The sequence below is a fragment of the Triticum urartu genome, chromosome 2A, assembly GCF_056163025.1.
Source record: "Triticum urartu cultivar PI428250 chromosome 2A, HENAU_Tu73, whole genome shotgun sequence".
NCBI lineage: Eukaryota > Viridiplantae > Streptophyta > Magnoliopsida > Poales > Poaceae > Triticum > Triticum urartu.
In genome coordinates, this window is record NC_141874.1 from 428585305 (window position 1) to 428609942 (window position 24638).

Consider the following 24638-nt stretch of genomic DNA (forward strand, 5'->3'; position numbering starts at 1 on the left):
ACCCCGGCACCTCCGAAGCCAGGGATAGCAACGGATGGCCGCGACGCAACAAGCACAAGCGTCGGAACAACAATGAAGAAACCAAAGACACATCGGTCAACGCCGGATTCAACGGTTCTAAACCCGGTCAGCGGAAGAAGCCATTCAAAGGGAATAGGGATGGCCCATCCAATTTTGACAAAATCCTCGATCGGCCTTGCCAGATTCATGGTACCCCCGTATGGAATCAGTAATTTTAGAGCAAATAACAATATGAACTATGCATAATATGTGACATTAAAATTTAGAATTAGCAAAGATCACCTTTTACACCCTTTTCCATTTTTCTTGTTTGTAGTCTCCAAAGTTTGGCTGTGTTTTCCTTTCTTCTTGGTTGTAATTTCTAAGCTTTGGCTATGGATTAGATGAATGCACACCCAATTTTCATTTCGCACTAATCAAACTCAGTTTTCATTTGGCACAAATCAAATTCAGATTTGCTAACCTTGGTGGAAAATACATAGCGGTTGCTGGTGCTTCAACACCTCTTGGCACAATGGATGACTGGGCTGATTTGGTAGTCTTCCTCCTCTTCTTTGGTGGTTCTCTACATGAGCAACAAGAAAGTAGTTCACATGCATAGTTGATTACAAAACAGTAATGCAAGAGATTAGTTAACATGCAATAAGAAAGTAGAATGCATAGTTGATCACCTCAACTCCATCAAAGCAGCAATGTCATCTTTGTTCCGCTTCTTGCACTTGTGCCAATCATGACCCTATTCCTTACAAATAGGGCATAAGTGCTGGCCACTTTTCCTCTTTTTCTCACTACAACCCTTATGCCTCTCTATTTGGGGCCGACCAGCTACGACTTTTAGCAAGGGTGGATGCATGAAGAATCCATTGTTAGATTTAGGCCATTGGATCTTGTCACACATAGCAGGGATTAGTTGGCCATAAGCTGCTCTAAACTTGTCAATGGAGTAATATGAGTCCACATAATTCTGTATATGTGCAGTGACAAGTGATGTGACGAATAGAGCATGTTTGCAAGGAAGGCTAGAAACTTGCCATTGTCTACAAGAACATGTGTTGTCATGCAAGTTGACGACAAACCTAAACCTGCTGCCTCCCAATTGAGTAACTTCAGCAACTTCTTCCAAGCTTTCTACCACCTCCAAGTATAACTCTCTACTCTTTGCATTCACCTTCTTAGTTATGTGGGGCAAAATTAAGCCAACTAACTTCTTTGCTACTTTTCTCCGTGAAAGTGCGTTATATCGACTAGAGGGGGGCGAATACGCGATTTTTATGAATTCTTCACTGAGGAATTTGCAGGTGAGGAAATTCCTTAGTGAAGAACTACTAGCAGCAGAATAAGTACTCAAAAGTAAACATAACAGAACACAAGCATAGTCATCATGATGAAATGAAGACAAGCACAGAGTACAGAAAGCGTAAACACAGGATAACATAGGATGAAGACAAACAGACTGAAGAAATTGAACTGAGGAAATTGAGAAAGTCTTCAGTCAAAGTCTTCAAACACAGATACCAACAAGCACTCAACACAGTTATGAGGAAATGAAAGAGTTGAGGAAATAGAACCAGTAGGCTTGGTGAAGACAATGATTTGGTAGACCAGTTCCAACTGCTGCCTCAGTTGTACATCTGGTTGGAGCGGCTAGGTATTTAAACCTGAGGACACACAGTCTCGGACACATAGTCCTCTCCGTATTCTCCTTGAGCTAAGGTCACACAGACCTCGCCCAATCACTCGTGGTAAGTCTTCAGGTGACTTCCGAACCTTCACAAACTCGGCCACTCGGCGATCCACAATTCCTCTTGGATGCTCTAGACCATGACGCCTAACCATCTGGAAGAAGCACAGTCTTCAAAGGTAACATGCGTCGGATCCACACAGGATCAATCTCTTCAGTGATGCTCAATCACTTTGGGTTTGTAGGTGTTTGGGTTTGGGTTTTCCTCACTTGATGATTTTCGCTCAAAGTCCTCGGAGGATGGGATGCTCTCAAATGACAAGTGTCAGTTTCTCTCGAAGCAGCCAACCAGCCAGTGGTTTTAGGGGGCGACTATTTATAGCCTAGGGAGCAGCCCGGCATGATAAGACATAAATGCCCTTCAATAATATGACCGTTAGGTGCATAGATATTTTGGGACAGTTGGCACATAGCACAGCAACGGTCGGAAATTTGAGTATCAAATTCCTCAGGGCTATCATGTTCCTCACTGTGTAGGCAATCCGCACAGGAGATTTCCTAACTCCTCAGACAGAACAAATTCCTCAGAGACCAGAAGAACTTCATCTCTGTCACTAAAGAATATGACTGAACTGTATGAGATTTCCAATGGCTTCACTCGAAGGGATTGGTAGGTGTAGGATTTTGAGTGGAGCATCACATGGAAATTTTTCCTTAGTATTTCCTCGACCCCCTTTAACAGTACAGTGTTTCCTATGACTCAAGAAAGATAAAATGAAACTACGAAAACAAAATTCATCACGATTCATGTTCCTCAAATGAATGCCAAGTCTTCAAAGGTCACACAAATTTCTTCACTTTCAAAGTCTTCAGGAACTCTTCAGAAATTCAAAGTCTTCAGTCAAAGAACTTCATTTTTAGGGGTCAACTTTTTCTGTAAATATCAAACTCCCCATAGACTTATAGACATGTGTACACACATAAACACATTAGTCCCTTAACCTATAAGTCTTCAATACCAAAATCACTAAGGGGCACTAGATGCACTTACAATCTCCCCCTTTTTGGAAATTGATGACAATATAGGTTAAGTTTTCAACGGGGATAAACATATGAAGTGTAAATACTGATATTGGGGAATTTGATTGCAAGATATAGAAGAACTCCCCCTGAAGATGTGCATAGTGAGGAATTTGCTTTTGAAGCATTGCACACTTTGAAGAATAGAATCATGGAGATCTCCCCCTATATCTTGTAATTCATACACGCATTTGACATATCATAATGAAGAATTTCAAATGCATGATGAAATATGGTGAGTGATGTAATTCAGCATGCGTGCATTAACATGTATGAGGAATAAGAATGCAGAAAAATGCATCAAGAGTATCAGAGCACCATCGGGTTTAAGTTTACAACTCGATCCAATAAAGTTTCAGAAGAACGAGAGTTGTAACTTAGCAAAAAAACGCCCATATAGACAGACCCGCTTGAAGACTAACTCAAAATTCTCCCCCTTTGTCATCGAATGACCAAAATGATTGAAAATGAGGACTAATGCCTGTAAGTGCATCTAGTGCACCTTAGTGATTTTGGTGTATTGAAGACTTATAGGTTAAGGGACTAATGTGTGTGTGAGTGTACACATGTCTATAAGTCTATGAGGAGTTTGATATTTACAGGAAAAGTCGACCCCTAAAAATGAATATCTTCGACTAAAGATTTTGGTATTTCTGAAGACTTTAATGAAGACTTTGAAAGTGAAGAAATTGGTGTGTCCGTGAAGACTTGATATTCATGCGAGGAATATGAAGCTTGAAGACTTTCGTTTTCATAGTTTTGTTTTTCTATTTCATGAGTGATAGGAAACACCGTACAATTAAAGGGGGTCGAGGAAATACTAAGGAAAAATTTCCATGTGATGCTCAAATCAAAATCCTACACCTACCAATCCCTTCGAGTGAAGCCATTGGAAATCTCATATAGTTCAGTCAATTTCTTAAGTGACAGAGACAAAGTTCTTCTGGTCTCTGAGGAATTTGTCCTGACTGAGGAGTTAGGAATTCGCCAGTGCGAAGTGCCTACATAGTGAGGAACATGACAGCCCTGAGGATTTTGGTACTCAAAATACCGACCGTTGCTGTGCTATGCGCCAGCTGTTCCAAAATATCTATCCACCTAACGGTCATATCATTGAAGGGCATTTATGTCTTATCATGCCGGGCTGCTCCCTAGGCTATAAATAGCCGCCCCCTACAACCACTAGCTGAGAGAGGCTGCTCCGAGAGAAACCGACACTTGTCATTTGAGAGCAACCCATCCTCCGAGGACTTTGAGCGAAAATCATCAAGTGAGGAAAAAACGAAAAACGAAAAATCCAAAACCCAAACACCTACAAACCCCAAGTGATTGAGCATCACTGAAGAGATTGATCCTGAGTGGATCCGACGCTTGTTACCTTTGAAGACTGTGCTTCTTCCAGAAGGTTAGGCGTCATGGTCTAGAGCATCCAAGAGGAATTGTGGATCGCCGGGTGACCAAGTTTGTGAAGGTTTGGAAGTCGCATGAAGACTTACCACGAGTGATTGGATGAGGTCTGTGTGACCTTAATTCAAGGAGAATACGGTGAGGACTGGGTGTCTTGGACTAAGTGTCCTTGACTGGGTGTCCGGGACTGTGTGTCCTCGAGTTTAAATACTCAGCCGCTCCAACCAGACGTACAACTGAGACAGCAGTTGGAACTGGTCTACCAAATCATTGTCTTCACCGAGCTTACTGGTTCTATTTCCTCAACTCTTTCATTTTCCTCATAACTGTGTTGTATGTTTGTTCATATCTGTGTTTGAAGACTTTGACTGAAGACTTTCTCAATTTCCTCAGATTCAATTTCTTTAATCTGTTTGTCTTCATCCTGTGTTATCCTGTGATTACGCTTCCTGTAGTCTGTGCCTGTCTTCATTTCATCATGATGACTATGCTTGTATTTTGTTGTGTTTACTTTTGAGTACTTATTCTGCTGCTAGTAGTTCTTCGCTAAGGAATTTCCTCACCGGCAAATTCCTCAGTGAAGAACTTCATAAAAATCGCCTATTCACCCCCCCTCTAGTCGATATAACACACTTTCAATTGGTATCAGAGCAAGGTACTCCCTTGTTCTGTGTGATTTTGGTTTAACCGCCTAGAGTTTTAGTTATGTCGACCGCAGGTATGATCAAGGTCTCTGCTGGGTGTCCTACCTTCGATGGGAAGGACTATCCCTACTGGAAGAATAAGATGCGAATGCATCTTGAAGCAATTGATAATGATCTCTGGTATGTTGTGGAAAATGGTGTTCCCTCAGTCACACCTTCTCTGAATGCTGCCGATGTGAAGAGATTCAAGCAACTCGACTCTCAAGCGAAGAATATCATATGTGGCCATCTGAGCAAAGGACAGTATGGCAGAGTGAGTGCTTTGGAAATAGCGAAGCTTATCTGGGATAGGTTGTCCAAAGTGAATGAAGGAGTCTCAACTCAGCGTGACTCTCGAGTTGATGTTCTTCGCAATCTCTTCAACCGCTTCAAAAGACTCGACAATGAAAATGTTCAACAAACCTTCGATCGCCTCACTGACATCTCAAATGAGCTTCAAGAACTTGGTGCCACTGACATCACCGACCATGAGGTGGTGAAGAAATTGCTGAGATCGCTTAATTCTTCATTTGACACTCTGGCATTGATGATACAAGAACGTGCTGATTACAAGTCACTTGATCCCGTTGATATTCTCGAGAGGCTAAATACTCATGAGTTCCAACTTGCTGAAAAGAGAGATATCTATGGTTCAAGCTATGGCAGAACACGTGCACTGAAGGCCAAGGCAGTATGTGAGTCCAAAGATGAAGACTCTGGTAGCAGCCTTGGTGATCCTGAAGAACTGAGCCATGATCTGGCTCTGCTCGTGAAGAAGTTCCAAAAGTTCTCAAGACGTGGTCGCCTTGGAAGATCCTCAAGGAGCAATGATTCCTCATCAAGTGACTACAAGAAGAGGCTCTGTCACAAGTGCAAGAGACCTGGACATTTCATTCAAGATTGTCCTCAGTGGGAAAAGGAATCAAAGAAGAAGAAATACAAGGATTACAGTTCTAATGATGCAAAGAAAAAGAAGAAATCCACAAAATCCTCATCATCAAAATCCTCAAAGCCTTCATATCACAAGAAGAGCAGCTCCAAGAAGGCCAGGGCATTCATTGGCAAGGAAATGGACTCTGAGGCTGAATCTGAAGAAAATGAGGAAGAGGAGTCATCTGAGGAGTCTGAATCCGGAGTGGCGAGCCTTGCTCTTGCTACTGCATTCGTCAGCAAGTCTATCTTCAACATTGAGGAAAATGACCTCACCAACAAGGCTGATGAAGGGGATGATGACTACGCTCCCACCTATTGCTTCATGGCAAAGGGTGCCAAGGTACTCAAATATACCTCCTCTAAATCAAGTGAGAATGAATCTGATGAAAACCTTAAGCCCAGCTATTCTAAACTTGCTAAGATTGCTATAAAACAACAAAGGGCTTTAGAAAAGGTTCAAAACATGCTAAATAAAAGTGATGATATGTTGGGTGAAGAAATGGATCGCACTGAAACTTTGACTGAAAATCTTCATAGACTTCAGTCCAAGCTTGACAAACTTCAAAGTCATCATAACACTCTTTTATCGAATCATGAGAAGCTTTCTTATGAATTTCTTCAAAGAAAGCAAGACCTTGAGAAGCTAAGAGTGAGTTATGAAGATCTTCAGAAGGAGTGCGATTCATTACTTGCTCAACAAATCAGCGCATCTCAGGAAGAATTTGTTCCTCCATGCTTGAAGTGCATTGAACGTGAATCTGCTAATTCTTCACCTGAATGTTCAAATGCTGCTAATGTTTCAAATTCTTCACATGCCTCTGCTATCACTAATTCCTCATCTGAGGACAATGCTAGTATCACTGACGATGCAGGGCAGAAGGAATTGTATATGACAGGCATGTACAAAAGCCTCAAAGGGCATCATGCTCTTTGTGATGTGCTTAAAAAGCAAATCCTCAATAGGAACCCTAGGAAAGAGGGTATCGCCTTTGAGAGGAAACTCAATGCTGATGGTACATATTGGAAGCCTGAGCAGTACCCCAAAACTACATGGGTTGCTGCAAAGGGACCTCCAGTTGATCCATCTAACTTATCTGGATTTGCATGTGAATCTCCTCATTCTGATGATGAGTCAATTGACTCCAACTATAAGCTATTCAAAAATCAGAATGGTGAAGTATTTGCTAGATATGTTGGCACCAACTGCAGGAATGGCTCCCCTGTGAAGAAAATCTGGGTTCCCAAAAGATGCCTTGAAAATCTTCAGGTGAATGTCATCATGACGCCACCTGTGAAGAATAGGAACCCCAGATCAAATTCTTCATATGGACCAAATTCTTCATATGGATCAAAGTCCTCATATGAACATCATCGTGCTAACCCGTCTGTTTCGCAGGGAAGATCTAAGGATTATGGATATGTGCATTATTCTTCAAATCATTATGTCCATAAGTCCTCGAAGAATTTCTCTTCTTACTCTTATGCTTACTCTAATGATGAACTCTTTGCCACCCCTTCAGATGTGGGTGGTGAAGAAAAAGAACTAATCTCTTCTGCAGGGTCAGGTCTCCAGACGCACGTAATCGTCTGAAGAATTTGCTGGAGACCTGAGCATGCCTGAAAGGACGCAGGCTAACCATGAAGAAATGAACTTTAATTTCTCACGTCCTCATAGTGCTTTATCAGTTCTTTTACTTGATGAAATTGATCTGATGAATTCATCTCATATTCTTCACTGATGAAGTATATGAGTTTGTAAGCTTCACTAATTCATCTGCAGGATGATCAACCCAAAGCCATTGAGTGGGTCCTCGATAGTGGATGTACAAACCACATGACTGGTGACAAGAATCTATTGATGGATGCTCCATTATCACCGTCACATCTGAATCTTTGCTGACAAAGGCAAAAGTCAGGTATTGGGTCTAGGTATGGTTGCGATTACAAAGGATCGACACATGGACAAAGCCATGCTTGTTGAGTCCTTAGGATACAACCTTATGTCTGTCTCAATGCTTTGTGATCTTGATATGGTTGTTGTCTTCCGCAAGTACCGTTGTGTTGTGGTTATGGAAGCTGACAATCCAAAGTCTTCGAAGGCTTTAGGAGAGGAGACCTGTATATTGTTGATTTCTCTACAGGACCACAACCAGCCGTGTGCTTACTTGCAAAAGCTTCAGAAGGCTGGCTCTGGCATCGACGACTTGGTCATGCAGGCATGAGGAATTTGCACACGCTTGCGAAGAAGAAGCATGTCATTGGCATCGAAAATGTCAAATTCTTCAAGGATCACCTATGCGGAGCCTGTGAAGCTGGGAAGATGACCAAGGCCAAGCATCCAGCGAAGACTATTTTGACCACCACTCGCCCATTTGAATTGCTTCACATGGATCTCTTTGGTCCTAATCATTATTCTGCTATCTCAAATGAAGCATCTCAATATGCTTGATGAATACAAAACGCCTCGTTGTTTCTGGACTGAGGCAATTGATACTGCGTGCCACATCGTCAACAGAGTATATCTTCACAAATTCTTCAAAAAGACTGCCTGTGAACTCCTCACTGATAAGAAACCCAATGTAAGTTATTTCAAAGTCTTCGGTGCTAAATGTTGGATTAGAGATCCTCATCACAACTCAAAATTTGCACCGAAAGCACATGAAGGTTTTATGCTTGGTTACGGAAAGGACTCGCACACCTACAGAGTCTTCAACAACATTCTTCACAAAGTTGTTGAAACTGTAGATGTGCGGTTCGATGAAACTAATGGCTCGCAAAGAGAGCACCTACCTACTGTGATAGATGAACCATCACCTGAGGAAACTATCAAGTTCAAGGCTACTGAGGATGTCATTCCTACTGAAGAATCTGCTGAAGAATTCATTCCAGAATATGAAGAACATCGAGCTAATGCACCTGAAGAAAATGGTGCTGAAGAAAACGCTGATCAAACTCTTCAGCGACAACCAGCTCATCCTCACATTGCAAAAGAAGTGCATGTTGAAAAGATCATCAATGACATCAAAGCGCCAGGTCCTCTCACACGCTCAAAAGCTTCACATTTGTCTAACTTTTGTGGGCAGTATGCTTTTGTCTCTATTACAGAGCCCACTAAGGTAGATGAAGCATTTCTGGAGCCTGAGTGGATTCAGGCCATGCAAGAAGAATTACATCAGTTCAAGCTCAACAATGTCTAGGAACTGGTCAAACGTCCAGATCCTCGCAAGCACAATATCATCGGCACAAAGTGGATCTACTGCAACAAGCAAGATGAAAATGGCCTTGTTGTGAGGAATAAGGCACGGCTTGTAGCTCAAGGCTACACACAGGTTGAAGGAATTGATTTCGATGAAACTTTTGCACCTGTTGCTAGACTTGAGGCTATTCGCATATTACTTGCTTATGCTAACCATCATGATATCACTCTATATCAAATGGATGTGAAAAGTGCATTTCTCAATGGTAAGCTTGAGGAAGAAGTATATGTTGCTCAACCCCCAGGTTTTGAAGATCCAAAGAATCCTGACAAAGTCTTCAGACTCAACAAGGCCCTCTATGGCCTCAAGCAGGCCCCACGGGCTTGGTATGATACTTTGAAGGAACTCTTCATGAAGAAAGGCTTCAAACCCGGTTCACTCGACCCTACTCTTTTCACTAAATCTTATGATGGTGAATTGTTTGTGTGCCAAGTATATGTTGATGATATTATCTTTGGCTGTACTGACCAACGTTATAGTGATGAATTTGCCTATATGATGAGTGAAGAATATCAAATGTCTAGTATGGGAGAGTTGAAATTCTTCTTAGGTCTTCAAATTCGTCAACAACACAATGGCATATTCATATCTCAGGAGAAATACCTCAAGGATGTACTGAGGAAATTCGGCATGCAAGATTGCAAAGGCGTCAAAATTCCTATGCCCACAAATGGCCATCTGTGCATTGATGAAAATGGTATTGACTTCGATCATACGGTATACCGCTCCATGATAGGTTCCTTATTATACTTATGTGCATCTAGGCCAGATATAATGCTTAGTGTTTGCATGTGTGCCCGATTACAAGCTGCACCGAAGGAATCACACTATAAGGCTGTGAAGCATATTCTTCGATATCTAGCTCACACACCAACACTTGGATTATGGTACCCCAAGGTCTAGGCTTTTGATCTTGTTGGATATTCTCACTCTGACTATGCTGGTGATCGTGTGGATCGCAAGTCAACATCTGGTACATGTCATTTCCTCGGACGATCTTTGGTCTGTTGGTCCTCGAAGAAACAGAACTGCGTATCACTATCTACTGCTGAAGCTGAGTACATTGCCGCTGGTTCTTGCTATGCCCAATTGCTATGGATGAAGCAAACTCTCAAGGACTACGGCGTCAACATGAATAATGTGCCTCTCTTATGTGACAATGAGAGTGCCATCAAGATTGCTCACAACCCAGTTCAGCACTCGAAGACAAAGCACATTCAGATTCGTCATCATTTTCTTCGTGATCATGTGTTGAAGGGCGACATTTCTATTGAGCATGTGAAGACTGAAGAACAGCTAGCCGATATCTTCACAAAGCCCTTGGATGAGAAGAGATTTAGCAAGTTGCGGTGTGAGCTAAATATCCTAGAATCTTCGAATGTTCTTTGAAAAGGACACTCATCCTAACACTTATGCAAAATTGATGACTTAGATGTGCAACACATGAAGAAACGTTTTACTTTAATCAATGAAGAATAACACTCTTATTGTGAAGAAATTAATGAAGAATTTGATTCTCAGAACCCCACGATAATTGTATGCGGTGTCTGAAATCATCATTCTTATACGGTGGGTCATGCCACCACCAAAAGTTGAAATTCCTCAAATTATTCATATTCTTCAACTTTCATAGTCTTCACTGGTTCCGTTGTTTTTCTTCATTCACTTATTGCTATTTCTTCAAGTTGGTTTTCTGCTAAGTGAATGTGATCGGACCCTTCCCCTCTATGCTATACTCAACCCAATCTGTTCACAAATTCTTCATGTGCATTCTATTTGAAACTCGTTCAAAATCTTCACTGTGTCCTTGTCAGCTGAAGAAATTGAGAACAAAACTTTAAAACTAATCTTATCCAAATTTTCGGTTTTGCCGCTCAAATTGTTCCGCATCCCACGATAAATTTTTAATTCACCCACGATCTTACACGATCTCCACTACACAGTACGTGGGTGACACATGTCATGCGAAGGAGAAGGGTCAGGGGCACGTTCGTCCCAAATCTTCGGGCGAACAGTTTTTCACTGCTACTATAAATACCCCCTCATCCCTTCCTCACTTCCTTTACTCCGCTCGATCTCTCTCTCCCACTCGAGCTTCCCAAACCCTAGCGCCGCTGCTACTCCATCGTCGCCGGTGAGGAAGAGCTTCACTTCCTCGAACTTGTCGTCGTCGTACTCGCATCGACCGCAGAAATCTTCACCTCCGCCGCTGTCGTAGACGTCTTCCTCCGCCAAGTTAGGGCGTGGAAGATCTACACCGACGAACTCCACTGTTTCACCTCACTGTTCGTCGTGTTCTTCATTTAGGTTAATTAAAAGTTACGTTTACTGCCCTCCTTGATTCGAAGTTTCTCTATAAAATCTTCAAAGGTGTTTTATTCTTCAATCTTCACACACTAAACACCTCACATGTCATCTGTTCTTGATTCGTTTCTCTAAGCATCATTTTTCTTCAAGATTCCTCAATTGTGTGGATCTTCGATCTATACAACTCTGGAACCTAAGACAAAGAACGCTTAGTGAAAATCCTCAAGACTCATCTAGTCAAATTCCTCAAACTTGTTCTTTTGAAAAAACTTTTGAGAACGCATATGACCTCTCCAAATTCCTCACAACTATACTCTGTTCACAGGTACACATGTCAGCTGCTGAATCACTAGGTTCTCATGAACTTAACTCATTTGCAACATTCCTCGAAGAAAAGTTGCATACTTCTTCAGAGAATTCAATTGTTCAAATTTCGCAACTGAAGAAAATGGCTGATGGTAAAAGGCCACAGAAGGGAGGAAAGAGGCCTGAGGTAAATACAACGTTTGAGATCCCTGATGACATATATGCTGGGTACTGCACACCTACTAAGGAAACCAAGAATGAGCGCAAAGTGCGCAAATAGAGGATAGAGAGGAGATGGGCAAGAGAATGGAGGGAGTACATATATGTCACTCCTAAGTACATGAAGAAATTCGCACTCAATCCTCCATGCCCAAGAGCTCCATTGGCACCTGGCCAAGTAGCAGATCCCACCAGCCTCAAGCGCGGTGAGGACTATCCTGATGAATGGGCCAAGCGCCAAGGCAAGTTGGCCAAGCAAGCCAGAGAATCAGTGAGGAAATTCAATGAAGACTGTGCTATGGCTGCTGCTGCCTCTACTGAGGCCTCTGTCAAGCCGAGGAAATCCATGCCTAAGAAGCCTGCTCGTAAGACAAGTGCTTCACCAATAGTGCCCTCATGGCCAAGTTCCTCAGTTGCGCCCTCACGGCCAGACTCTTCAAGGTCCTCACGACCAATCCCTCAAGCTGCTCCTTCAAAATCCTCAGCACCTCCTCCAAAGTCCTCAGCTGTTCTGACAAAGTCCTCAGCACCTGCGCATCTGGCCTCGTGCCAAAGGACTACAGGCATCTCCATTGCCTCTGATGTCTTAGCAAGCTCCTCAGCTGCACCAAATTCTTCATCTGGCCTCACTCTGATGAAGACCAAGGCAACTGCTGGACGAGGTCCTCGGCCAAGTCCTCAAAAGAAGCAAGTCGCTTTCCAAGTGCCACCTGAAGAAGATGAAGCTGATGATGATGAACTTGCAGAAATCATCAGAGACAGACAAGTTAGGGCCGCTAGAGCCAAAGGCACACCTGTGCCACTGCTTTTGGATCCCAAGCTGATCCTCGACTACATTGATATCTGGCACAAGGACCTAAATACTCCTATGCCTGACTTCAAGCTGACGCCTGGTCAAAATCACATGCTGACTCATTTCATCCAAGAGGAGAAATGGAAATATGATCGGGCCAGGCAGATCAAGAAGGCCCAGTATAGAAAGGAGAAATACCTGAAGAACAACGTTGTCACTATGACCACTGATGAACTTGTAAAAATCCAATCTGGAATCCAAACCCTCAGCGATGACTTCCAAGCCTACTATGCTGATTGGCAAGGAGCCAAAGTTAGATTTGTAAAAATAACTGAATAGTTCACTTCAAATGTTGCTGCCCCAACGCAACAGGAAATTCCTCAGGCTGAAGCATCTGCTTAGCCGACTGAAGAACATGCCAACACTGCTAATGACAATCAGGCTGCTGAAGAAAATGTGAGTTCCAGGGCTGATGACTGCATTCCAGCCACTGAAGAAATTGCCAGGGCACCCACTAGTGGTGTGCCTAAAGAAACTGAAGAACTCAGGGCAACTGCATCAGTTGTGCCTGAAGAAAATCAACCAGATTCCTTAGCTGCTCCTGCACCAACTTCAACTCCAATCCTTCCATCTGCATCAGATGTGAAGAAGACCAAGGCTGCAGAGCGTGCTGGAGTGAAGAAAAGGAAAGCATCAGCTGCTTCAGATTCTTCAGCTCCGAAGAAAATGAAGCCTATGACAAGCTCATTTGCACATCCGATTGATGTTCCCATCTCAACCATGCCATCAAAGGACCTTGTTCCTTTTGATGAAGAATATGTGATCCCCAGCGGATCTGATGAAGAAACTCCTTCTGCTGTTTCATCTGAACCGTTGGATGAAGAAATTGAAGTGGATGCAATCCCTTCAACACCTATCATCTCCTCGCCTATGCCTCAGTTCATAGCTGAAGAGGCTGGCGTTGAAGAAATGGAAGATGAAGATGTAGACATTGGCTGCTCCACACCATAATCAGTGATGAATTCTGGGAAAGTCAACATCCAAACTCTCCAATTTTCACCCCTCTACAGCAAATTCCTCAGTCCCCCACACAAACTGTTCACATGGGCTCTGAAGAAACTCATCCCACTGCATCTGTCCATGAGGAAATTCCAGCCACTAGCGCTGAAGAAACTGCTACTGCTGAACAACCAACTAAGCAGACTGCCACTGAGGAAGAACCAGAAATTCCTCAGTCTGAAGAACCTACGATTGAGATTCCTGAGGTCGTGATGCAACTCACGGACACTCCTTTGCCAAAGCCAAAGGATCCATTCTCACGCAAGCAAAAGTTCAAGGCTGATGATTTCTTCGGCGAGCACGTATTCTTCGAAGATTATAACCCATATGATCCTGCTCGCATTAGGAAGAGGCGTTTCTGGACTGCTAGTCAAGCCAATTTCTATTTCTCAGTGCTGTTCAACAAGGAGAAGATTTTCTACCATGAGCATATTCCTCACATGGATATGGAATCTCTGCCGTGCTTCGCACCAGTCCTCAGTGTTCTTCACGACACTGGACTGCTCAATTTTTTCTCTGACATCTGCAATTGGAATGAAGAACTGATTCTTCAATTCTATGCAACGCTGCACATCACCGAAAATGCTGAAGATGTGAATTCATGGGTGCTGGACTGGATGTCTGAAAACACTCACTACACTGCACCAGCCTCTGAATTGCTTCGTGCTCTACCACTCAGTCCTCCCCTTGAAGAAGCTCGCTGCATCTACAGTGAACCTGAGCTCACACATCATTACATGCAAGTGCTGATGAAGCCTTTGAAACCAGGTCAGGCACCATGAACAAAATTCCTCGTGAAGGAATTGCTGTACGTGCCCAGAACTGTCTATCGTATTCTTACAAGGACAATCAGTCCTATCAAAGGTCACGACTCATCTGATGAGGAAATTGTTGGCATCATGAAGAATCTGGTATTCAACATCGTTCATGGCATTCCTGTCAACTATCATGATTTCTTCATGAGGACTATGGCCAATGTTGCACTGTCTCCGTTTGAGCTGAAGCCTTATGCACCTTGGATCATGAGATTCCTCAGGACAAGGTCTTCACTCAACTACAAAGCTGATTTCTAGAATCATCTCAGCTACTTGCCCCCAATTAAAGTCCTCAAGTAGACATATTCCTCAGTTGATGGAAAGGGCAAGGCACCAGCTGTAATTGATGAAGGCATTCGTCCATTGGATGGTCAGTTTCGCAAAGCTGCATCTTATTCCACCAATGATGACTCTGCCACACATGACTCTGCCAATGCTCCCAAGTCCACTCCTCAAGCCACTGCTCCGCGCGTGATGACAGACCATGAACTTCTGCTTAGTCTTCACCAGAAGGTGGATCGAAATCACAAATGGGTTAAGCGTCAGTTTGGTTCACTTCTTCACAACATGACTGCCACACACAATGCAGTGAAGAAAAACCACTACTACCTCCATCAAGTCTTCGGTCGCACCTGGGCAATCCTGTCTCATCTGTATGGTGAAGAAGATCTGAAGAACATGGGTCTTAATGAAGATTTTGACGGGTCTGCACCTCCACCGAAGAAATTCAAGAAGGTCAAGGTTCCTTCTCTGGTGGCCAACTCATATTCTTCATCCGCGACACTGATGAATATGAAGATTTAGACGACACTGCGGCAGGCCCTACATCAACCAACGACCCCAACAATGCTGGCGCTCCTTCATCAACTTGATTATCTTCAGGGGCGTTAGTCCTTAGTTTCGATCCTATTGGTCATTTGATGACAAAGGGGGAGAAATTTGAGTTAGTCTTCAAGCGGGTCTATTTTATCGCCCATATACAACGTTTTTTTGCTAAGTTACAACTCTCGTTCTTCTGAAACTTTATTGGATCGAGTTGTAATCTTAAACCCGATGGTGCTCTGATACTTTTGATGCACTATGCTCTGATACTATTTTCTGCATGCTTATTCCTCGTCAATATTATTGCACGCATGCTGAATTTCATCAGGCACCATATTTCATCATGCATTTCAAATTCTTCATATTATATGTTAAATGCGTGTATGAATTACGAGATATAGGGGGAGATCTCCATGATTCAACTCTTCAAGTGTGCATTGCTTCAAAAGCAAATTCCTCACTATGCACATCTTCAGGGGGAGTTTTTCTATATCTTGCAATCAAATTCCTCAATATCAGTATTTACACTTCATATGTTTATCCCCGTTGAAAACTTAACCTATATTGTCATCAATCACCAAAAAGTGGGAGATTGTAAGTGCATCTAGTGCCCCTTAGTGATTTTGGTGTATTGAAGACTTATAGGTTAAGGGACAAATGCGTGTGTGAGTGTACACAGGTCTATAAGTCTATGAGGAGTTTGATATTTACAGGAAAAGTCGACCCCTAAAAATGAATATCTTCGACTGAAGATTTTGGTATTTCTGAAGACTTTCATGAAGACTTTGAAAGTGAAGAAATTGGTGTGTCCATGAAGACTTGATATTCATGCGAGGAATATGAATCTTGAAGACTTCCGTTTTCATAGTTTTGTTTTTCTATTTCACGAGTCATAGGAAACACCGTACTATTAAAGGGGGTCGAGCAAATACTAAGGAAAAATTTCCATGTGATGCTCAAGTCAAAATCCTACACCTACCAATCCCTTCGAGTGAAGCCATTGGAAATCTCATACAGTTCAGTGAATTTCTTCTGTGACAGAGACGAAGTTCTTCTGGTCTCTGAGGAATTTTTCCTCACTGAGGAGTTAGGAATGCGCCAGTGCGAAGTGCCTACACAGTGAGGAACATGATAGCCCTGAGGATTTTGGTACTCAAAATTCCGACCGTTGCTGTGCTATGCGCCAGCTGTTCCAAAATATCTATCCACCTAACGGTCATATCATTGAAGGGCATTTATGTCTTATCATGTCGGGCTACTCCTAGGCTATAAATAGCCGCCCCCTACAACCACTAGCTGAGAGAGGCTGCTCCGAGAGAAACCGACACTTGTCATTTGAGAGCAACCCATCCTCCAAGGACTTTGAGCGAAAATCATCAAGTGAGAAAAAACGAAAAACGAAAAACCCAAACACCTACAAACCCCAAGTGATTGAGCATCACTGAAGAGATTGATCCTGAGTGGATCCGACGCTTGTTACCTTTGAAGACTGTGCTTCTTCCAGACGGTTAGGCCTCATGGTCTAGAGCATCCAAGAGGAATTGTGGATCGCCGGGTGACCAAGTTTGTGAAGGTTTGGAAGTCGCCTGAAGACTTACCACGAGTGATTGGACGAGGTCTGTGTGACCTTAGTTCAAGGAGAATACGGTGAGGACTGGGTGTCTTGGACTAAGTGTCCTTGACTGGGTGTCCGGGACTGTGTGTCCTCGAGTTTAAATACTCAGCCGCTCCAACCAGACGTACAACTGAGACAGCAGTTGGAACTGGTCTACCAAATCATTGTCTTCACCGAGCTTACTGGTTCTATTTCATCAACTCTTTCATTTCCTCATAACTGTGTTGTATGTTGGTTCATATCTGTGTTTGAAGACTTTGACTGAAGACTTTCTCAATTTCCTCAGATTCAATTTCTTCAGTCTGTTTGTCTTCATCCTGTGTTATCTTGTGATTACGCTTCCTATACTCTGTGCCTGTCTTCATTTCATCATGATGACTATGCCTATATTCTGTTGTGTTTACTTTTGAGTACTTATTCCGCTGCTAGTAGTTCTTTGCTAAGGAATTTCCTCACCAGCAAATTCCTCAGTGAAGAATTTCATAAAAATCGCCTATTCACCCCCCTCTAGTCGATATAACGCACTTTCAACGCCCCTGAAGAATATCAAGTTGATAAAGGAGCGCCAGCATTGTTGGGGTCGTTTGTCGTTGACGGGCCTGCCGCAGTGTCGTCCAAGTCTTCATACTCGTCGGTATCACATGATGAAGAATATGAGCTGGACACGAAAGAAGGAACCTTGACCTTCTTGAATTTCTTCGGTGGAGGGTGCAGACCAGTCAAAATCTTCCTTGAGACCCATTTTCTTGATATCTTCTTCACCATACAGATGTGATAGAATAGCCCAGGTGCAACCAAAGACTTCATGGAGATAGTAATGGTTTTTCTTCACTGCATTGTGTGTAGCAGTCATGTTGTGAAGAAATGAACCAAACTGATGCTTAACCCATTTATGGTTTCGATCCACCTTCTAGTGAAGACTAAGCTGAAGCTCACGGTCAGTCATCACACGAGGAGCAGTGGCTTGAGGAGTAGACTTGGGTGCATATGCAGCAGAGTCATCATTGGTGGAATAAGATGCGGCTTTGCGAAACTGACCATCCAATGGATGAATGCCTTCATCAATGACAGCAGGAGCCTTGCCCTTTTCATCAGTTGAAGTCAAAAGCCTGCTTGAGGACTTCAATCGGGGGCAGATAGCTAAGGTTATTCTGAAAATCAGCCTTGTAGTTGAGTGAAGACCTTGTCCTGAGGAATCTCATAATCCAAGGTGCATAAGGTTTCAGCTCAAAGGAGAAAGTGCAGCATTTGCCAGAGTCCTCATGAAGAAATCGTGATAATTGATAGGAATGCTACGAATGATGTTGAATAGAAGATTCTTCGTGATCCTAACTATTTCCTCATCAGATGAGTCGTGGCCTTTGATGGGACTCATTGTCCTCGTCAGAATGCGATAGATGGTTCTGGGCACATAGAGTAAATCCTTCACGAGGAATTTGGTCCTTGGGGCTTGACCGGGCTTCAAAGGCTTCATTAACACTTGCATGTAATGAGCTGTGAGTTCTGGTTCATGATACAGGCAGCGAGCTCCTTCACTCGGTGGACTGATGGGCAGGGCGTGAAGAAATTCAGAGGTCGGTGCCTTATAGTGAGTATTGTCGGTCATCCAGTCCAAGACCCAGGTGTTGATTTCTTCAGGATCACCTGTGATATGCAATGTAGCATAGAACTGAAGAATAAGCTCTTCATTCCAGTCAACAATGTCAGAGCAAAAGTTGAGGAGGCCTGCATCATGAAGAACACTGAGCACAGGAGAGAAGCAAGGTAATGATTCCATGTCCACGTGAGGAATATGCTCATGGTAGAATATTTTGTCTTCGTTGACAAGCAATGAAGAATAGAAGTTGGCCTGGGTTGCAGTCCAGAAACGCTTCCTCCTTAGACAAGCAGAGTCATAAGGATTGTAGTCAGTGAAGAACACATGCTCGCCAAAGAAATCATCAGCCTTGAATTTCTGCTTCTTTGAGAATGGTATTGGGGAACATAGTAATTTCAAAAAAATTCCTACGCACACGCAAGATCATGGTGATGCATAGCAACGAGAGGGGAGAGTGTGATCTATGTACCCTTGTAGACCGACAGCGGAAGCGTTAGCACAACGCGGTTGATGTAGTCGTACGTCTTCACGGCCCGACCGATCAAGCACCGAAACTACAGCACCTCCGAGTTTTAGCACACGTTCAACTCGATGACGATCCCCGGACTCCGATCCAGCAAAGTGTCGGGGAAGAGTTCCGTCAGCATGACGGCGTGGTGACGATCTTGATGTACTACCATCGCAGGGCTTCGCCTAAGCACCGCTACAATATTATCGAGGATTATGGTGGAAGGGGGCACCGCACACGGCTAAGAATATGATCACGTGGATCAACTTGTGTGTCTAGAGTTTCCCCTCTGCCCCCGTATATAAAGGAGCAAGGGGGAGGAGGCCGGCCCTAGGAGGGGTGCGCCAGGGAGTAGGATTCCTACTCCTAGTTGGAGTAGGTTTCCTCCTTTCCTAGTCCAACTAGGAGAAGGGGGGAAAGGGGGGAAGAGGGGAAGGAAGGGAGAGAGGGGCCGCGCCCCAAACCCCTTGCCCAATTCGGACTGGGCTTGGGAGGGGCGCGCGCCACCTCCTGGTCCTTCCCACTAAGGCCCATTAAGGCCCATTGCTTCTTCCTCGTATTCCCGTAACTCCCCGGTACCTCCGAAAATACCCGAATCACTCGGAACCTTTCCGATGTCCGAATATAGTCGTCCAATATATCGATCTTTACGTCTCAACCATTTCGAGACTCCTCGTCATGTCCCCGATCTCATCCGGGACTCCGAAATCCTTCGGTACATCAAAACTCATAAACTCATAATATAACTGTCATCGAAACCTTAAGCATGCGGACCCTACGGGTTCGAGAACAATGTAGACATGACCGAGACACGTCTCCGGTCAATAACCAATAGCGGAACCTTGATGCTCATATTGGCTCCCACATATTCTAGGAAGATCTTTATCGGTCAGACCGCATAACAACATACGTTGTTCCCTTTGTCATCGGTATGTTACTTGCCCGAGATTCGATCGTCGGTATCTCAATACCTAGTTCAATCTCGTTACTGGCGAGTCTCTTTACTCGTTCCGTAATGCATCATCTCACAACTAACTCATTAGTTGCAATGCTTGCAAGGCTTATGTGATGTGCATTACTGAGAGTGCCCAGAGATACCTCTCCGACAATCGGAGTGACAAATCCTAATCTCGAAATACGCCAACCCAACATGTACCTTCGGAGACACCTGTAGAGCTCCTTTATAATCACCCATTTACGTTGTGACGTTTGGTAGCACACAAAGTGTTCCTCCGGCAAACGGGAGTTGCATAATCTCATAGTCATAGGAACATGTATAAGTCATGAAGAAAGCAATAGCAACATACTAAACGATCGAGTGCTAAGCTAATGGAATGGGTCATGTCAATCACATCATTCTTCTAATGATGTGATCCTGTTAATCAAATAACAACTCTTTTGTTCATGGTTAGGAAACATAACCACCTTCGATTAACGAGCTAGTCAAGTAGAGGCATACTAGTGACACTCTGTTTATCTATGTATTCACACATGTATTATGTTTCCGGTTAATACAATTCTAGCATGAATAATAAACATTTATCATGATATAAGGAAATAAATAATAACTTTATTATTGCCTCTAGGGCATATTTCCTTCAGTCTCCCACTTGCACTAGAGTCAATAATCTAGTTCACATCGCCATGTGATCTAACATCAATAGTTCACATCTTTATGTGGTTAACACCCATAGTTCACATCGATATGTGACCTATACCCGAAGGGTTTACTAGAGTCAGTAATCTAGTTCACATTGTTTATGTGATTAACACCCAAAGAGTACTAAGGTGTGATCATGTTTTGCTTGTGAGATAATTTTAGTCAACGGGTCTGTCACATACAGATCCGTAAGTATTTTGCGAATTCTATGTCTACAATGCTCTGCACGGAGCTACTATAGCTAATTTCTCCCACTTTCAATATGTATCTAGATCGAGACTTAGAGTCATCCAGATCGGTGTCAAAAATTTGTATCGACGTAACCCTTTACGATTAACCTTTTTGTTATGTCCACAATCGAGAAACATATCCTTATTTCACTAAGGATAATTTTGACCACTGTCTAGTGATCTACTTCCTAGATCACTATCGTATTCCCTCGCTTAACACACCGTAGGGTATACAACAGATCTGGTACACAGCATGGCATACTTTATAGAACCTATGGCCAAGGCATAGGGAATGACTTTCATTCTCTTTCTATCTTCTGTCGTGGTCAGGCTTTGGGTCTTACTCAATTTTACACCTTTTAGCACAGACAAGAACTTTCTTTGACTGTTCCATTTTGAACTACTTCAAAATCTTGTCAAGGTATGTACTCATTGAAAAACTTATCAAGCGTCTTGATCTATCTCTATAGATCTTGATACTCAATATGTAAGCAGCTTCTCCTAGGTCTTTCTTTGAAAAACTCCTTTCAAACACTCCTTTATGCTTTGCAGAATAATTCTACATTATTTCCGATCAACAATATGTCATTCACATATACTTATCAGAAATGTTGTAGTGCTCCCACTCACTTTCTTGTACATACAGGCTTCACCGCAAGTCTGTATAAAACTATATGCTTTGATTAACTCATCAAAGCTGAAAGTGCGTTATATCGACTAGACGGGGGGTGAATAGGCGATTTTTATGAAAGTCTTCAAAACGTGGAAGTTTTGAAGACAAATGATAGAAATAAACCTATTACCCTACAGCGGAAGGTAGACTACACTAGGCAAGCCATAGTCAAGTATTCAATAGAGTGAAAGCACAATGACTAATAGCAGCAATGTAGTAAGGATCAGGTAGGAAGATATTGTGAAGCCACACAGAACACGCAGTCACTCAGTGAAGATAAAAGATAGTGCGAACATACAATGACTTCACAAGGAGTAACAGTAAGTAAAGGGAAGGGAAGATGAAACCAGTGACTCGCTGAAGACAATGATTTGTTGGACTAGTTCCAGTTGCTGTGACAACTGTACGTCTGGTTAGGGCGGCTAGGTATTTAAACCTTAGGAGACACAGTCCCGGACACCCAGTCCTGAACACTCAGCTCAGGACACCTAGTCCTCACCGTATTCCCCTTGAGTAAGGTCACACAGACCTCGCCCAATCACTCTGGTAAGTCTTCAAGGTAGACTCCCAAACCTTCACAGACTTCGTTCACCGGCAATCCACAATTTCTCTTGGATGCTCAGAACGCGACGCCTAACCGGCTAGAGGATGCACAGTCCTCAAGTGTAATAAGTCTTCAGATCACAAAGACAAGAAGACTTAAGTGATGCCTAATTCTCTTTGGCTCTGGGTGGTTAGGGCTTTATCCTCGCAAGGAATTCTCTCTCAAAGGCTTGGAGGTGGGTTGCTCTCAAACGACAAAAGCCGTACTCTGAATTTGAGCAGCCAACCGTTTATGGTTGTAGGGGGTGGGCTATTTATAGCCACTTGGCAACCTGACCTGATTTGTCCGAAATGACCCTGGGTCACTAAGGAACTGACACGTGTTCCAACGGTCAGATTTCAAACTCACACGGCAACTTTACTTGGGCTTCAAGCAAAGCTGACTTGCCCGACTCTGGACAAGATTCGCTCTCAAAGTCTTCACTCGAAGACATAGGTTTTGTTTAAGCATCACTTCAGTCATTCTGACTGGTTCTCTTGGACCCCACTTAACAGTACGGTGGTTCCTATGACTCAACACAGAAGAAAGAGAACTACGAAAGATCTAAGTCTTCGAGCTCCATAGGCTTCATGTGGTGTCTTCTCTTGTCATAATCTTCAATGTGAATATCTTCATATACCACCTTTGAATTCAATGTCTTCATACATTTTTAGGGGTCATCTCTGGTAGGAAAACCGAATCAATGAGGGACTTCTACCTGTGTTATCCTGCAATTCTCACAAACACATTAGTCCCTCAACTAGGTTTGTCGTCAATACTCCAAAACCAACTAGGGTGGCTCTAGATGCACTTACAATCTCCCCCTTTTTGGTGATTGATGACAAACTAGTTGAAATTTTCAACGGGGAATATAATCTGTGAAATTGTAAAGGATAAGGAATTGTCTTCATAAGTTGCAAGGGCTCCCCCTGAAGATGTGCATATAAGTAATTTGCTTTTGGAATGCAAATGCACATGGCAGGTTGTACTTGTGGAGATCCACTTAAACTTATGATGACAATCCACTATGCATGTGAAAGTATATGAAGATAATGACATGCATAATGGAAAATGGACGTCTGCAGAATGATCTAAGTGCGGAATTTATCGTCGCACATGCGGAATTTATCATCGCAACACAAGGTGGCAGATAAGTAGCAGACAACCATCGAGTTTAAGTGTTACAACTCGAAGAACCAAATGTAGCAAAACGAGAGTTGTAAGCACGAAGCAAAATATAAAGCACCCGCCCATATGGACCCGCTTGAAGACTATCAACCTCATATGCTTCTCCCCCTTTTGTCAGTAAGGACCAAAAAGGTTTAAAGACATAGAGCATCTACTCGTTCCCATGAGGAGTAGGTGAAGCAGCAGGGTCGTTGGTGGTGTTTGGCGGTGCTGAAGAGCTTGGAGCAGAGTCGAAGCGTGCTGAAGGAGGTGGCGGTGAAGTAGCATCGTCTTCATTCTCAATCACTCTGGCATTCACAGTTGCAGCAGAGGAAGAGAACTCAGAGTCTTCAAGGGATGGAGTTCGTCGCAGCACTGCCCTTCGAGGAGGTGTGGAGTCAAACTTGAATCGCTCAGTGAAGCCATCCTCTTGAAGATCATCTTCAGAACACATCAGCGTTAGCCCTTTCCATGTGCGGCGAGAGGTTTCATGGGCAACAAAAGCATTCTTGGTGGCAAGATTGCGAATGCGATTAACATCCACCAAGAGGCTTTGCATCTGACGCTTCAGACAGTCATGATGCCTATCCTGTTTCTGATGAAGAGCCACAAGAAGCTCTCGGTTGTTGAGAACACGAGTGCGCTTCTTGGGTCGTGGAGCAGTTGTACTGTCAGTGGCTTCAGTGAGAGAAGGATGCGGTGCACGTGTAGTGCCAGCCAAAGGATACACACGAGTTACGGCTTCCACGCCTTCAATGTTCTGAGTGAAACTTTGATGCTCTGCATTCTGAAGACTGAGAGGTTCCTTGGCAGGCTCAGGATAGATGGCTTCAATAGACATATCCACATCAGGCAAAAAGATCCGATGGTTGCGGGCCAAGGGCTGATATGAGATAGCGGAGTGAAGTTTGATTAGCCGCATCACCCAAGGGGCATAGAACTTCAAACCAAACAGATCAGAGCCAGATGCAGCAAGTTGGCGAATGAAGAAATCATGTGTATTGAAGCATTTTCCATGAAGAATGTAGAAGGCCAAAGTCTTCATTGCACCTTCCAGCTTGGCATGGGGAGAATGTCCTTTGATTGGCCCGAGAGTTCGCCTTATGATGTGATAAATGGTTCTTGGCAGATACTCAAGGTCTTCAATGAAGAACTCCGTGGGATAAGCAGCATCTTGGGGCAATGGCTTCATCATACTGAGCATCTGACTCATATTAGGTTC

At 43.3% G+C, this 24638-nt stretch overlaps 1 long non-coding RNA gene across 1 annotated transcript; it reads right to left on the bottom strand.

The window, feature by feature from the left end:
* Positions 1–309: 309 nt before the first annotated feature.
* LOC147985338 (uncharacterized) lies at positions 310–772 on the bottom strand. Its single transcript, XR_015615115.1, has 3 exons — positions 693–772; positions 485–586; positions 310–393 (listed from the first exon to the last, which is right to left on the bottom strand). It is a non-coding gene; the product is annotated as an uncharacterized LOC147985338 (long non-coding RNA).
* Positions 773–24638: the final 23866 nt, after the last annotated feature.